The sequence below is a fragment of the Gossypium hirsutum genome, chromosome A06, assembly GCF_007990345.1.
Source record: "Gossypium hirsutum isolate 1008001.06 chromosome A06, Gossypium_hirsutum_v2.1, whole genome shotgun sequence".
NCBI classification, from domain to species: Eukaryota; Viridiplantae; Streptophyta; class Magnoliopsida; order Malvales; family Malvaceae; genus Gossypium; species Gossypium hirsutum.
In genome coordinates, this window is record NC_053429.1 from 59,333,148 (window position 1) to 59,347,910 (window position 14,763).

At 35.5% G+C, this 14,763-nt stretch overlaps 1 non-coding gene across 1 annotated transcript; it reads right to left on the reverse strand.

The window, feature by feature from the left end:
* Positions 1-3,294: 3,294 nt before the first annotated feature.
* On the reverse strand, positions 3,295-3,400 carry LOC121231331 (small nucleolar RNA R71). The gene has a single exon (XR_005929391.1). It is a non-coding gene; the product is annotated as a small nucleolar RNA R71 (small nucleolar RNA).
* Between the last annotated feature and the right edge of the window lie 11,363 nt (positions 3,401-14,763).

A 14,763-nucleotide genomic window follows, 5' to 3' on the forward strand; every position in this document is an offset into this window, starting at 1 on the left:
CCCACATTGCATCCAACTTGAAACATTTTATAATGGTCTCAATGCTTACACGAGGATGGTAGTGGACGCTTCTGCTAAATGGTGCTCTCCTTTCTAACTCTTATAATGAGGCTTATGAAATCATTGAGAGGATTGCCAGCGACAATTACCAATGGCCAACCAATCGAGCAATATCAGGAAGACGAGTTGTCGGAATACATGAATTAAATGCTCTTACTTCACTCGCATCTCAGGTATCATCAATATTCTCAATGTTAAAAACTCTTACTACTAATGGGTTTAACAGTTTTGCAGCACAGCCAGCAACCCAATTTGAAAATATAGCCTGTGTCTATTGTGAGGAAGGAAATTTGTTCGAAGGATGTCCACCAAACCCAGAATCCATGTACTACATAGGTAACCAGAACCAAAATCGAGGAAGGCAAGGACTGAAATCCAATTTCTATAACCCATCGTGGTGAAACCACCCAAACTTTTCCTGGAGTAACCAAGGGGTTGGAACCAGAAACACTTACGCCCAAACCAGATTGACCCAGCCACCTACTTTTCCCCAACAAGTTTAGAAACCAACCCAAGCTGAACCATCCAATGGCTTAGAAATTTTTTTGAAGGCATACATGGCCAAGAATGATGCCTTAATCCAAACCCAAGTAGCTACATTGAAAAACTTGGAAAACCAAATCGGCTAGCTTGCAAATAAACTCAGAAACCGACCATAAGGTGCTTTACCTAGTGCTTGGAAACACAAAAATTTTCACACTTTTTCATACCCATTTTAACTTAATTCATGCGAATTTGGTTAAATTCTTGTCAAAAAATAATTAATTTTATAAAATAATTAAAGTTCACTTAAAATATGAACATGTTGAAATTTATTTAATTTTATAATTATTTTTGATGAATTTTGGTTATTTTCGACAAATTTGTGCAAAGGGCAAAAAATGGCTCGGCAAACACAACAAGAAGCACAAAACCGAGAAGCAATTTGAAGTATCGAGGTGAATTAATTTCCATCCTAAGATGGTCCAATTATGTATATTAATTCATAATATAATTAATTTTAAGTTATATCCAATTTAATTTGGGCTAAATAAATTATTTTTAATTAATTATGGAAAAAGTGGTCCAGTTGAACCGAATCGATTGAACTGAACTGGCCAAGGATTGGGCAGTCCAAAACCGTCCATATGCTGACCTGAATCAGCTTATTAGCTGATTAATTAAGCTTTCAAAGAAGCCCTTGAAGACTTGTCAAAGTTGCATTCAAGCCCCTCCACAATTGGTGGCTTTATGGATTTGCCCCAAGCCATTTTAGCAAAGTTGAAGCCAACAACTTTGCCACATATATGGCCGGCCAAGGGGTGGCTCTTTGACTGCTATTTTTAGAAAATTTTATCTGCCACATTCAGCTATAAAAACCCCCCTTGGCTGATCATTCAAAGCACACCTCAATTCATTCACATCTCTTCTCTCCTCTCTCACTTTCTCCTCTCATTTTTCCATTTCAAGTCCCTTGCTCTTGTGCCGATTTCTCCCCTTAGAAAAGGGTTATTATTCAGCCATTTTGGAACAACATTGAAGTGTTCATAGTAGCCTTGATCGGTGAGGACAACAAAGAACGAATACGGAGCAACGTCGTCACGCCATGGAAAAACACCAAATTTGGTTCTTGTTCCCTTTCTCTTTAATTTTTATTCTTGTTATGATGAAAATATTTATGAATATTTATGTTGTTCGAATGGTTAATTTAATCAGCTTAGCTTGAATTTAATTTGTGTTGGTTTGACTACCTTTCATCTGCTTAAATTATTAAAATCGTGTTTCTCGGTAAAATGCTTGATTAAGTAAAATCATGCCTAAGTTATTCTTGCATTACAATTGTGAGGTAGCTAATGAATTAATTATTTAAACGGATTGAAATTGTAATTAATGGACACAATACTTAATCAATGCATGTTTATTCTTCTAAGGTAGCTGAAAGTCAAATTAGCAATGTATCTGGCGATACACTTGCCTTGCATAACTTGCAAGATTATTGTGATTAAAATATTTCAAGGTAAGAATACCTTGTTACCTCACGTAGTCTTTTATATGCTCTCTAGATTTTATTAATCGTTTGAATTGACATAGGGATATGCAAGAGATTAGTTCAATTTAATGAGTATGTATGTACCATAACATGTTTTCTTATTAAAAACTGTTTAATCATTTGAATTAACATAGGGATATGTTAAGAGATGAATGGATTTGTGTAGGTGAATATGTTCATAAGTTAGCAAATTATTGAGTTGTCGTGAATTTATTCGTAACAACATAAGCATGAGTTTAATAATTCTAAGTTAAAGAAATGTAATTAAATCAACACAATTATGTCATCTTGATTAAATCATATTTTGAAATTGTGCATTTGAGATTTATTTCTTTAGTTATTTAGCTTAAAATCTTATTTTTCTTAATCACCCTTTTTAAAACAAAATATTTTTCTTCACCAAAGTATTTTAAATTGTATTCATAAATGATCCTTTTCACAGTCCCTGTGGGTACGGTAACTCGACATTTACTTGTCACTTTATTACTTGTTGCGATTGTGTACACTTGCACATTTCCATCGTTCCAAGTTTTTGGTGCCATTGACAATGACTGTTTTAAAAAGTTATTATTTTTGAATTTATTAGTTTTACATTTTGGTTTATTTTTCCTGTTTAATTTTTAATTTAATTAATTGTTCTGTGATTATTTCAGGTGTTTATGAGTATTGACCAAATTATTGACCTACTCCTTGTAGACCCTGAGATTGAATGAACTTTTCGACAGTGAAGAAGACAAGCAAATCAGAGAAGGACCGAATATATGAACTTTGAAAATTCGATCCAAGGAAATGGAGCAAACCCTGCTCAAAATCATATCCTTAATGCTGATGATAGGGATAGAGCTTTACGACAATATGCTATGCCAATATTTAATGATCTTAATCCGGGTATTAGGAGACCCGAAATTGAGGCACAATAGTTCGAGCTGAAGCCAGTCATGCTCTAGACACTTTAGACAGTGGGCCAATTCAATGGAATGCTTACTAATGATCCTCACCTACTCTTAAGACTATTTATGGAAGTAAACGATTCTTTCAAGTTAGCCAGAGTACCCGAAGATGCATTACGATTGAAGTTGTTCCCATATCACTAATGGACTGAGCTCGAGCCTGGTTGAAGTCGTTGCCCCCGAACTCAATTTCCACATGGCAAGAGTTAGCAGAAAGATTCCTTATGAAGTATTTCCCACCTAGCAAGAATTCTAAGTGGAGGAACGAGATCACTGCCTTCCAACAAACGGATGATGAGTCCTTGTATGAGGCATGGGAAAGATACAAAGAGTTATTACAAAAGTGCCCTCATCATGGAATCCCACATTATATCCAACTTGAGACATTTTATAATGGTTTCAATGCTCACACGAGGATGGTAGTAGACGCATCTGCTAATGGTGTTCTCCTTTCTATGTCTTATAACGAGTCTTATGAAATCATTGAGAGGATTGCTAGTAACAATTACCAATAGCCAACCAATCGAGCAGCGTCAGGAAGACGAGTTGCTGGATTACATAAAGTAGACGTTCTTACTTCACTCGCATCTCAGGTATCATCAATATCCTCAATGTTAAAAAACCTTACTACTAATGGGTCTAACAGTTTTGCAGCACAGCCACCAACCCAATTTGAAAGTATAGCCTGTGTTTACTATGGGGAAGAACATTTGTTTGAAGAATGCCCATCAAACCCAGAATCTATGTACTACATAGGTAAACATAACTGAAATCAAGGAGGGCAAGGACTGCAATCCAATTTTTATAACCCATCATGGCAAAATAACCCTAATTTTTCCTGAGTAAACTAAGCGCCTGGAACCAGTAACACTTACGCCCAACCTAGACCAATCCAGCTGCCTAGTTTTCCCCAACAAGTTTAGAAACTAACCCAAGCTGAACCATCCAATAACTTAGAAAATCTGTTGAAGGCATACACGACCAAGAATAATGCCTTAATCTAGAGCCAAGCTACTTTATTGAAAAACCTGGAAAACCAAATGGGCCAACTTGCAACTGAACTCAGGAACCGACCACCAGGTGCTTTACCTAGTGATATGGAGAATCCAAAAAATCCAGGGAAGGATTATTGCAAAGTGTTGACATTGAGGAGTGGAAAAACAGTAGATCCCAACACCAACAAAGCTAAAAAGGAGCAAGCTGACGCTCAAGATTCAGAGGAAGTTCAACCAAGTGTTGAAATTCTAGTTTCATAAGAACTAGAATTTGTAAAACTTGACAAGGTAATTTCAGAACTAGCTAATTCTGATCAACTAACAACTTTGTTAGACGCAAAATTGCAACAGAAGACAAATCAACCAGTTCCAGTAAAGAAATCACTACCACCCTACCCTCAAAGACTTCAAAAGCAGAAGCAGAAGATTCAATTCAAGAAGTTCCTAGACGTACTCAAGCAACTTCATATCAACATCCTGTTGGTTGAAGCACTTGAGAAAATACCAAACTACGTCAAATTCATGAAGGATATCCTGTACAAAAAATGAATACTTGGAGAATTTGAGACAGTAGCTCTAACAAAGGAATGCAGTGCATATCTTCAAGACAAATTACCCTAAAAGTTGAAGGATCCTGGATGTTTTACCATACCTTGGAACATTGGAGCAACGTATTGTGGTAAGCATTATCTGACTTAGGTGCGAGTATTAACTTGATGCCTATGTCAATATTTAGAAAGTTGGGGATAGGTGAACTTAGACCCACTACGGTTACACTTCAATTAGCAGATCGATCCTTAGCACATCCAAAAGAAAAAATAGATGATCTATTGGTACGTGTAGATAAATTTATCTTCCCTGCTGATTTTGTTATGTTAGACTTTGAAGCAGACAAAGAAGTGTCAATTATCTTAAGAAGACTGTTCTTAGTAACCGGAAGGACCCTTATTGATGTGGAGAAGGGTGAGCTTACTATGCGTGTTCAGGATGATCAGGTAACATTTAATGTTTTTAAGTCTATGTGATTTCCTGACACAATTGATGATTTTTCTGCAGTGTCTGATTTAGAGGATTTAATATTGGAGAAGCAGCTCAACTACGTTGAGGATCCGTTAGAACAAATTTTGACATTAGATCCTCCGAATGATGAAGAGGGGGATGAATACTTAGCATTGTTAGAAGCTAATCAAAAGTGATTTAGTCTACAATCCTGTTTTGAACTTTGGAAGTAGAGAAAAGGGATTAGGCCTAACCAAAAAGTGTCAATCGAGGAGCCACCTAAATTAGAACTCAAGGTACTACCTTCACAATTAAAATATGTTTATTTAGGTAACGCTTCTACTCTGCCTGTGACTGTTTTAGCAGAACTAACTAGTGAGCAAGAAGAGAAACTTATCTTTGTATTGAAACAATTAACTATTGGATGGACCATAGCCGATATTCGCGGAATTAGTCCAACTGTATGCATGCACAAGATTATCCTTGAAGATGGAAAAAAAGGGACGATTGATGGACAATGAAGACTGAACCCCATCATGAAGGACGTAGTAAAGAAAGAAATCATCAAGTGGTTAGATGTGGGTATAATTTACCCCATCTCAGACAGGTCATGGAAAAGTCTGGTCCAGTGCGTGCCAAAGAAAGGAGGTATCATGGTCATTGAAAACGAGAATAATGAGTTGATACCAACTAGAACGGTTATGGGATGGAGAATTTGCATCGACTACTGGAAGCTGAACAAGGCGACTAGGAAATATCACTTTCCTTTGTCGTTTTTGGACCAGGTGCTGGATCGACTTGTGGGGCGAGACTACTACTATTTTCTCGATGGATACTCGGGGTATAATCAGATTACAGTAGCACTAGAAGATCAACACAAGACAACATTCACCTACCCGTACGGTACATTTACATTTAGATGCATGTCATTTGTTTTATGTAATGCACCTGCTACATTTCAAATATGTATGATGTCTATTTTTACTGATACGGTTGAGAAGTATTTGGAAGTCTTTATGGATGATTTTTCAGTATTTAGAGATACTTATGATGATTACTTAGCCAATCTAGTGAAGGTACTAAGGCAATGCGAAGGAGCAAACCTGGTATTCAACTTGGAAAAGTGTCATTTCATGGTACGAGAAGGTATTGTTTTAGGGCATCGGATAACAAGACATGGAATAGAGGTTGATAAAGAAAAGATAGATGTTATTGAGAAACTCCCACCTCTAACATATGTAAAGGGTGTTTGGAGCTTTTTGGGCCACGCCAGTTTCTATCGAAGATTTATCAAGGACTTTTCCAAAATTACTAAACCTTTATACAAATTATTGGAAAAGGACTCGACGTTCAAGTTTGATAAGGAATGCTTAAAGGCTTTCAAAGATTTGAAGAGTCGGTTAGTTACGACACCCATAATCGTCACACTAGACTGAGATTTGCCATTCGAATTGATGTGTGACGCAAGTGACTTCACGGTAGGAGCTGTCATGGGCCAGCGAAGGAACAAAGTTTTTCATCCCATCTACTACGCAAGTCAAACTCTGACTGGAGCTTAACTAAATTATACGATAACAGAAAAAGAGTTACTTGCTATTGTGTTTGTTTTGACAAGTTTCGATCTTATTTGTAGGTACCAAAGTGACTGTCTATACGGACCACTCGACAATTAAGTACTTACTTTCTAAGAAAGATGTTAAGCTAAGGTTTCTTTGATAGGTACTTCTACTTCAAGAGTTTGATTTAGAAATTCAAGATCGAAAGGGAGTGGAAAATCAAGTAGCAGATCACTTGTCCAGATTGGAGCCGCAAGAAGGGAACTCTCCTCTTATACCAATTCGAGAGACGTTTCCAGATGAACACTTACTGAAGGTAAATCATGTCCATAATGCCCCTTGGTTTGCTAATATTACTAACTATTTAGCATGTGGTTTGATGTCGATTGATAAGATATATCATCAAAGGAAAAATTTTCTTCACAATGTGAAGTACTATTTCTGGGAAGAGCCATATTTGTTTAAAAAGTACGTAGATCAAATGAACAGGAGATGTGTGGCAGAAGATGAAATACAAAAGATTCTATACCATTGTCACTCAGCTCCAAGTGGGGGACACTTTGGAGGTACTGGAACTACAGCCAAAGTATTGCAAGCTGGATTCTTTTGGCCAACATTGTTCAAGGACGCATATGCTTATGTAAAGAGTTGTGATTGATGTTAAAGGGTTGCAAATGTCACCAACAGAAATGAGATGCCTCAAACAAACATTATTGAGGTAGAATTGTTCGATGTATAGGGTATTGAATTTCTTGGTCCTTTTCCACCATCTTTTCATCACAAGTACATATTAGTAGTAGTAGACTATGTGTCTAACTGGGTTGAGGCTGAAGCTTATCTAGCAAATGATGCTAGGGTTGTGAAGAAGATTTTGCAGAAACATGTGTTCACAAGGTTTGGAACCCCATGAGCTATTATCAGTGATGAAAGGTCCCATTTTGTGAACAAGTGCTTAAAATGGTTATTAGGTAAACATGGGGTGAAACACAAGGTCACTTTAGCTTACCATCCGTAGACAAATGGGCAAGCTGAACTAGCGAACAAGGATGTTTATTTAGGTAAAGCTTCTATTCTGCCTGCGATTGTTTCATAGAATTAACTAGTAAGCAAGAAGAGAAACTCATCCTTGTATTGCAACAATTCACGAAGGCTATTGGATGGACCATAGCCGATATTCGTGGAATTAGTCTATCTGTATGCATGCACAAGATTATCCTTGAAGATGGCGAAAAAGGGACTATTGATGGACAACAAACTCTGAACCCCATCATGAAAGACGTAGTAAAAAAAGAAATCATCAAGTGGTTAGATGCAGGTATAATTTACCCTATCTCAGACAGTTCATGGGTAAATCCGGTCCAGTGCATGGCAAAGAAAGGAGGTATCACAGTCATTGAAAACGAGAATAACAGGTTGATGCCAACTAGAACGGTTACGAGTTGGTGAATTTGCATTGATTAGCGGAAGTTGAACAAGGCGACTAGGAAATATAACTTTCCTTTGCCATTTTTGGACTAGATGTTGGATAAACTCGTAGGGTGAGACTATTACTGTTTTCTCGATGGATACTCAGAATATAATCAGATTACAGTAGCACTGGAGGATCTACACAAGACAACATTCACCTGCCTCTATGGTACGCTTGCATTTAGACGCATGCCATTTGGTTTATGTAATGCACGTGCTACATTTCAAAGATGTATGATGTCTATTTTTACTAACATGGTTGAGAAGTATTTGGAAGTCTTTATGGATGATTTTTCAGTATTTGGAGGTTGATAAAGCAAAGATAGATGTTATTGAGAAGCTCCCACCTCCACCATTTGTAAAGGGTGTTTGGAGCTTTTTGGGCCACGCCGGTTTCTATCGAAGATTTATCAAGGACTTCTCCAAAATTGATAAATCCTTATACAAATTATTGGAGAAAGACTCGACGTTCAAGTTTGATGAAGAGTGCTTAAGAGCTTTTAACGATTTGAAGAGTCGACCAGTTTTGGCACCCATAGTAGTCACACTAGACTGGGATTTGCCATTTGAATTGATGTGTGATGCAAGTGACTTCACCATAGGAGCTGTCATGGGCTAGCGAAGGAACAAAGTTTTTCATCCCATCTACTACGCAAGTTGAACTCTGACAGGAGCTTAACTGAATTATATGGTAACGGAAAAAGAGTTATTTGCTACTGTGTTTGCTTTTGACAAGTTTTGATCTTATCTTGTAGGTACTAAAGTAACTGTCTATACGGACAGATCCGATGGGTACTTCTACTCCAAGAGTTTGATCTAGAAATTCAAGATCGAAAGGGAGTAGAAAACCAAGTAGCAGACCACTTATCTAGATTGGAGCCGCAAGAAGGGAACTCTCCTCTTATACCAATTCAAGAGACGTTTCCAGATGAACACATACTGAAGGTAAATCATGTCCATAATACTCCTTGGTTTGCTGATATTACTAACTTTTTAGCTTGTGGTTTGATGTCAATTGATAAGACGTATCATCAAAGGAAAAATTTTCTTCACGATGTGAAGTACTATTTCTAGGAAGAGTCATATTTTTTAAAAAAGTGTGCAGATCAAATGATTAGGAGATGCGTGGCAGAAGAAGTACAAAATATTCTATACCATTGTCACTCAGCTCCGAGTGAGGGACACTTCGAAGGAACTCGAACTGCAGCCAAAGTATTGCAAGCCGTATTTTTTTGGCCAACACTATTCAAGGACGCATATGGTTATGTAAAGTACCAAACATACCAAAAATCATAAGACAAAATTCATTCAATCATACATTACCAACATCACAATTTCTTATCCATCTTCATGCCAGACTTATACCAAATTTAACAATTAAGCACATACCAAATTGACCATTTCATTTAGTCATTCATATGCACCAAATCATGCCATTTTCTCATCACAAAATCCATAATAAAATCAAACCATATTCACAATCATTATCAGGTGATATCACTTGGAAAAACATATATGTACATCTACAAACATATTCACATACTTTTAGTCTATACATGCCACATAACCAAATCTCAAAACATTATTTACTGAAATGATAACTAGATAGGGTGATGACGTCTCCATCGACTTCTAACCCGAGTAGATCTCCAAAAATCTATGAACATAGTAAAAACACACAGAATAAGCTTCGAGAGCTTAGTAAGCCATAAGCAAATAAATCTTCACAAGATCATATATAATTCAACTTGAATAAGCCAAATTCAGTTAACTTCATACACATATTCAATCACTTATCTTATATAATCCAATATCACCACATTAAGAAAATTCATTTAGGCTTATTTATTGGTGAACATATAAATCATGCTTTCAACTTCAAAGAACGACCGTTAGATCATTCATATAAATTAAGCTTGCACAATTTCATTACATAACCAACTGAAACATGGTCATTTATTACATTTCATGCATAGAAATATATCAATTCCCTTTTATGCATTTCAAAACCAGAATAACCATAACAAAATCACACATTCAAACCACGTTCCATTTTTCATAATTCTCATGTTTGAAACATAGCACCACAATTTCATATAACAAGTATATATAACACATCGTTCATTATCATAAATTTCACATATAGTCATTTGAATCATACTCACATTTTGTACCAGAATTTCATATACAAATCACATATACCTAAATCATATATGGCAAAACACAATTACAATACCACATTTTTCATATAATTCATTTCATCGTAGTTCACTTGCTAGTATCCACATCTCATTTTCACATAGATCATATATCAACTGATCATAATCATACTCACTTACATTGCTTAATCTCATATACATCGCAACATACCTGATTCGGATGCACATTCATATACTCATTTATTTTTAAGAATGCCTATTGAATTGTTCGAAATCAATAAGGATACTCGGATAGCTCATAAGCTCGAACAATGCCAACGTCCTAGACGCGGTCTTACATGTAACCAAATATCGAAGCCACTGTCTCAAACAGGGTCTTACACGAAATCATATCCGATGCCAATGTAATATCCTGAATTAGGGCCTAATCAGAATTGTGGTTTCGTGACCACAAATTCGAGATAGAAATAATTATTTTATAATTATTTTAAGGTTTATGATATGATTGCATGATTGTGTGAAAATTTCGTGATGAAATTCTATGCATAAAGTGCTTAAGTTGAAATTAGGGACTAAATCGAATAATTTGCAAAACTTGTATTTTAGAAGTTTTTAGTATGAAATTGCTTTGGAATATTAATGAGGAGATCTTAAATAGAAATTTGACCAAATTCTAAAATTTTGCACAAAAATGGGCTTATACATGAAAATTTTCAAAGAAAGGTATTAAGGGTATTTTAGTCATTTTGTAATTAAAATTAATTAAAAGGGAAATTAAGGCCAAAATGTGTTCATCTTCTTCAAGCCTTGGCCAAACCTTACCTCTCTCCATAGCTAGGGTTTCTTCAACTTCCAAGCTTCATAATCAAGAGAAACAAGATTCAAGTCATGATCGAGGGAAAAATAAAGTTTACGAGGAATAGGCTCGATTGCTAATATTTTGAATCGAGGTAAGTTCATGTGTAAATAAGGTAACATAATTTTTTTAAGTGATTTAATATTATTTATATGATATGATACTTATTATCATGAAATATTATGCTTTGTGAATTATTATTTGGTAATATGCAAATTATGTGAACAACTTGATAAGTATGAGATGCTAGCAAGTATCAGTTTCTATATTTCGAAGAAGACGATTAAAATGTGTAATTGAGAAGAATCCCGTTTGAACCTTGGGAATAGATTAGGGTACAAGTGACATGTCACTAGGATGGTTGAGTTCTGAACTCGTTGAGTTGAGTCCAAGTTCGTGAGATGTAACTAGGCATCCAAGCTCGTTGAGTTGAGTCCGAGTTCGCTTATGGGTGGGTTACATGGTAGCTTGGCTACATAGATTTCAAAAGCTATTGAGCTTGTTCAGTTATGAGTATAGCACTTACGTGCACACTATCCGCGTATCCGAAATTATATTCCGATATGTTCAATGGGAGAGTCCTAATAGAATATGGAGAATACTTAAAACGAACGTGATTCGATGATGAATGTGTTGAAGAAGTGAAAATGGACTGGTATGAGTTTAATCCTTGGTTGAGAACTTGGTGAGACAAAATTGTGGTAAGATAGTAAGTATTCTTATGTTATGAGTGTTTTAATGATGTTTATGTTGGATTGCATGATCATGTTACTTATTATTTGCATGTGAACTTACTAAGCATTTATGCTTACTCCCTCCTTTTCATTCATTGTATTTTTGTCAAGCCGGCTTGAGAATCGGGATAGATCGAAGGCTCGCTCACACTATCTGAAGATATAAATTGGTAAAATGGCTTGTATATTTTGAGTGTGGCATGTATAGCAATATACTCACTTTGTGTAATAATCTATGATATGGTTATGGTTTGGTAAGAAAAGGGTTTGTAAATGATTAGCTATTGGAATGGCTAATCAAGTTTATATATGATAACATGCATGTTTTATGTCTTAATTAAACCATAAAAATCCTTGGAAAGATAAAATTGGCCACAAAACAGAATCAGACAGCAGCAGTGATGTGAATTTGAAAAATTACTAAAAATAGTAGAAATAGAATTAAATGATGAATAAATTATTAAATATAATCAATCCATTTTCATATGGATGGAACGAAACAGATAAATGAGTTATATTTTATGAGATATTTAAGTTTTGGTGGAATAGGGTCAGAGTGGTCTCTGAATCCCCTGTTCTGAATTTAAAAATTTACCATAAATTGTAAAAAAATAATTATGAGTTTTACCTTACATGTATGAAATTATTATTGAGTCTAGTTTTATGAGAAACAAACGGAATAATCATTGAAACTCTGTACAGGGAGATATCTGATTCATAATACACACGGGTTAGAGTAGTCGAACCCTGAAACAGGGGAGACTTTAACTAATAAACTGTACTAATTGGCCTAAAAAAATTCTAGAAACAAATTAGTAGATAGATATATGAGTCTAGTTTCAGGAAAAATTTACGGATCTTAATTTTGAGTTTCGGAACTCGAGATATGAATTTTTAAGCGACTGTGACGCAGTTAGCCAGCTTGTTTGGAAATTTTAAAAATCAATTGTTTGAGCAGTTTAATTAATGAATTAAGTTCGTTAACACCTCGTACTCAACTCCGGCAACAGTCTCGGGTATGGGGGCATTATAGCCAATGTCCCAGACATGGTCTTACACGTAAATCACAAATCGATGCCAACGTCCTAGACGTGGTCTTACACGTAAATCACAAATCGATGCCAACGTCATGACATATGTATCCTAACTACTCCTAAGGTTCGTACGGAGCTTTCGGACATCGTAACTCGATCGATTCAAGCTCATAAATATTGTTCCCTTACTTAATTCAATTCGGCATATACATATACACAAGTAATAATTCAATTTGGCACTATTAATATATCTACAATCGAATTTAACGACATTTATTTACTTATGAACTTACCTCAGACGAAGACGAATAAACCGAGACGACTATTCGACAACTTTAGATTTATCCTGATCCAATTCCGATTTCCTCTTTTCTTGATCTAAATTAATACACATTTGACTTATTTAATCTCACATTCATTCAAATTAATCCAAAAACACATAAATGGGCTAATTACATTTTTGCCCCTGACATTTGACATTTTTCACAATTTAGTCACTATTTCATAATACACAAAATTTCCTTACACATATGCTTAGCTGAATTTTCATAGTGTTCATATAAGTCCATATATTTCATTTATTTCACATTTTAGTCCCTCAAAATATCATTTTCATAATTTAGCCCAAATTACTCAATTTCATCAAAAATTCAAAGACAAAACCTTGTAATCTAACACATATCTTTCATTTACTAACATCAAACTTCATAAAGCTCATAGTTTCATCAATGGAATAAGTCAAAATCATCAACAAAATTAGCAATTGAGACATGGGCTTGATAGTATACAGAGCAACGATTATAAAAACATAGAAATTATCAAAAACTGAACAAAAACGGACCTTTAATCAAACTTGGAAGTAGCAAGCCCTAAAACACCATGGAAGCTTTCTTTTCTTTCTTAATATTCGGCCAACAATATGATAATGAAGCCAACTTTTTGATTTTTTTTTATTTAATACATAATAATTATACTAAATACTATTATATCCTTAATGAATTTCATTTGCAAACATAAAATAAATGGCTATAATGGTCCACTTACTCTTCGAATGGTCTAGTAACATTATAAGGACCTCACAATTAAGAAGGCATACCAAATAAGCACTTTAACAAATAGAAGGCCACTTTTACATTTGACGCTATTAAGTCCTTTTATCAAATTGAGCACACAAACGATTAAATTTTCATACGAAACTTTCACACATGTCAATTCCATATTATAAGCATGGAAAATATTATTAAAATATTTTTTAACTCGGATTTGTGGTCCGAAAACTAGTATTCTGACTAGGGTCTAAATCGGGCTATTAAACCTTCAATAGGTTCTTTAGGCTATTTGAAGTTTCAACTTGAGTTGGTTTCTGAACTTGTTAGGGAAAAACATGTGGCTGGTTCAGTCTGGGTTGTGCATGAGTGTTACTGGTTCCAGCCCCTTGGTTACTCTAGGAAAACTTTGGGTGGTTTTGCCACGATGGGTTATAGAAATTGGATTGCAGCCCTTGCTTTCCTCGATTTTGGTTCTGGTTACCCATGTAATACATGGATTCTGGGTTTGATGGACGTTTTTTGAACAGATGTCCTTCCCCACAATAGACACAGGCTATATTTTTAAATTGGTTCGGCGGTTGAGCTATAAGACTATTAAACCCATTAGTGGTAAAATTTTAAGCATTAAGGACATTGAATATACTTGAGATGCAAGTGTAGTGAGAACGTCCACTTCACATACTCCAACGACTCCTCTTCCTGATGCTGCTCGATTTGTTGGCCATTGATAATTGTTGCTGGCAATCCTCTCTATGATTTCATAAGCCTCGTTATAAGACTTAGAAAGAAGAGTACCATTAGTAGGAGCATCCACTGCCATCCTCGTGTGAGCATTAAAACTATTATAACACATCTCAAGTAGGATGCAATGAGGG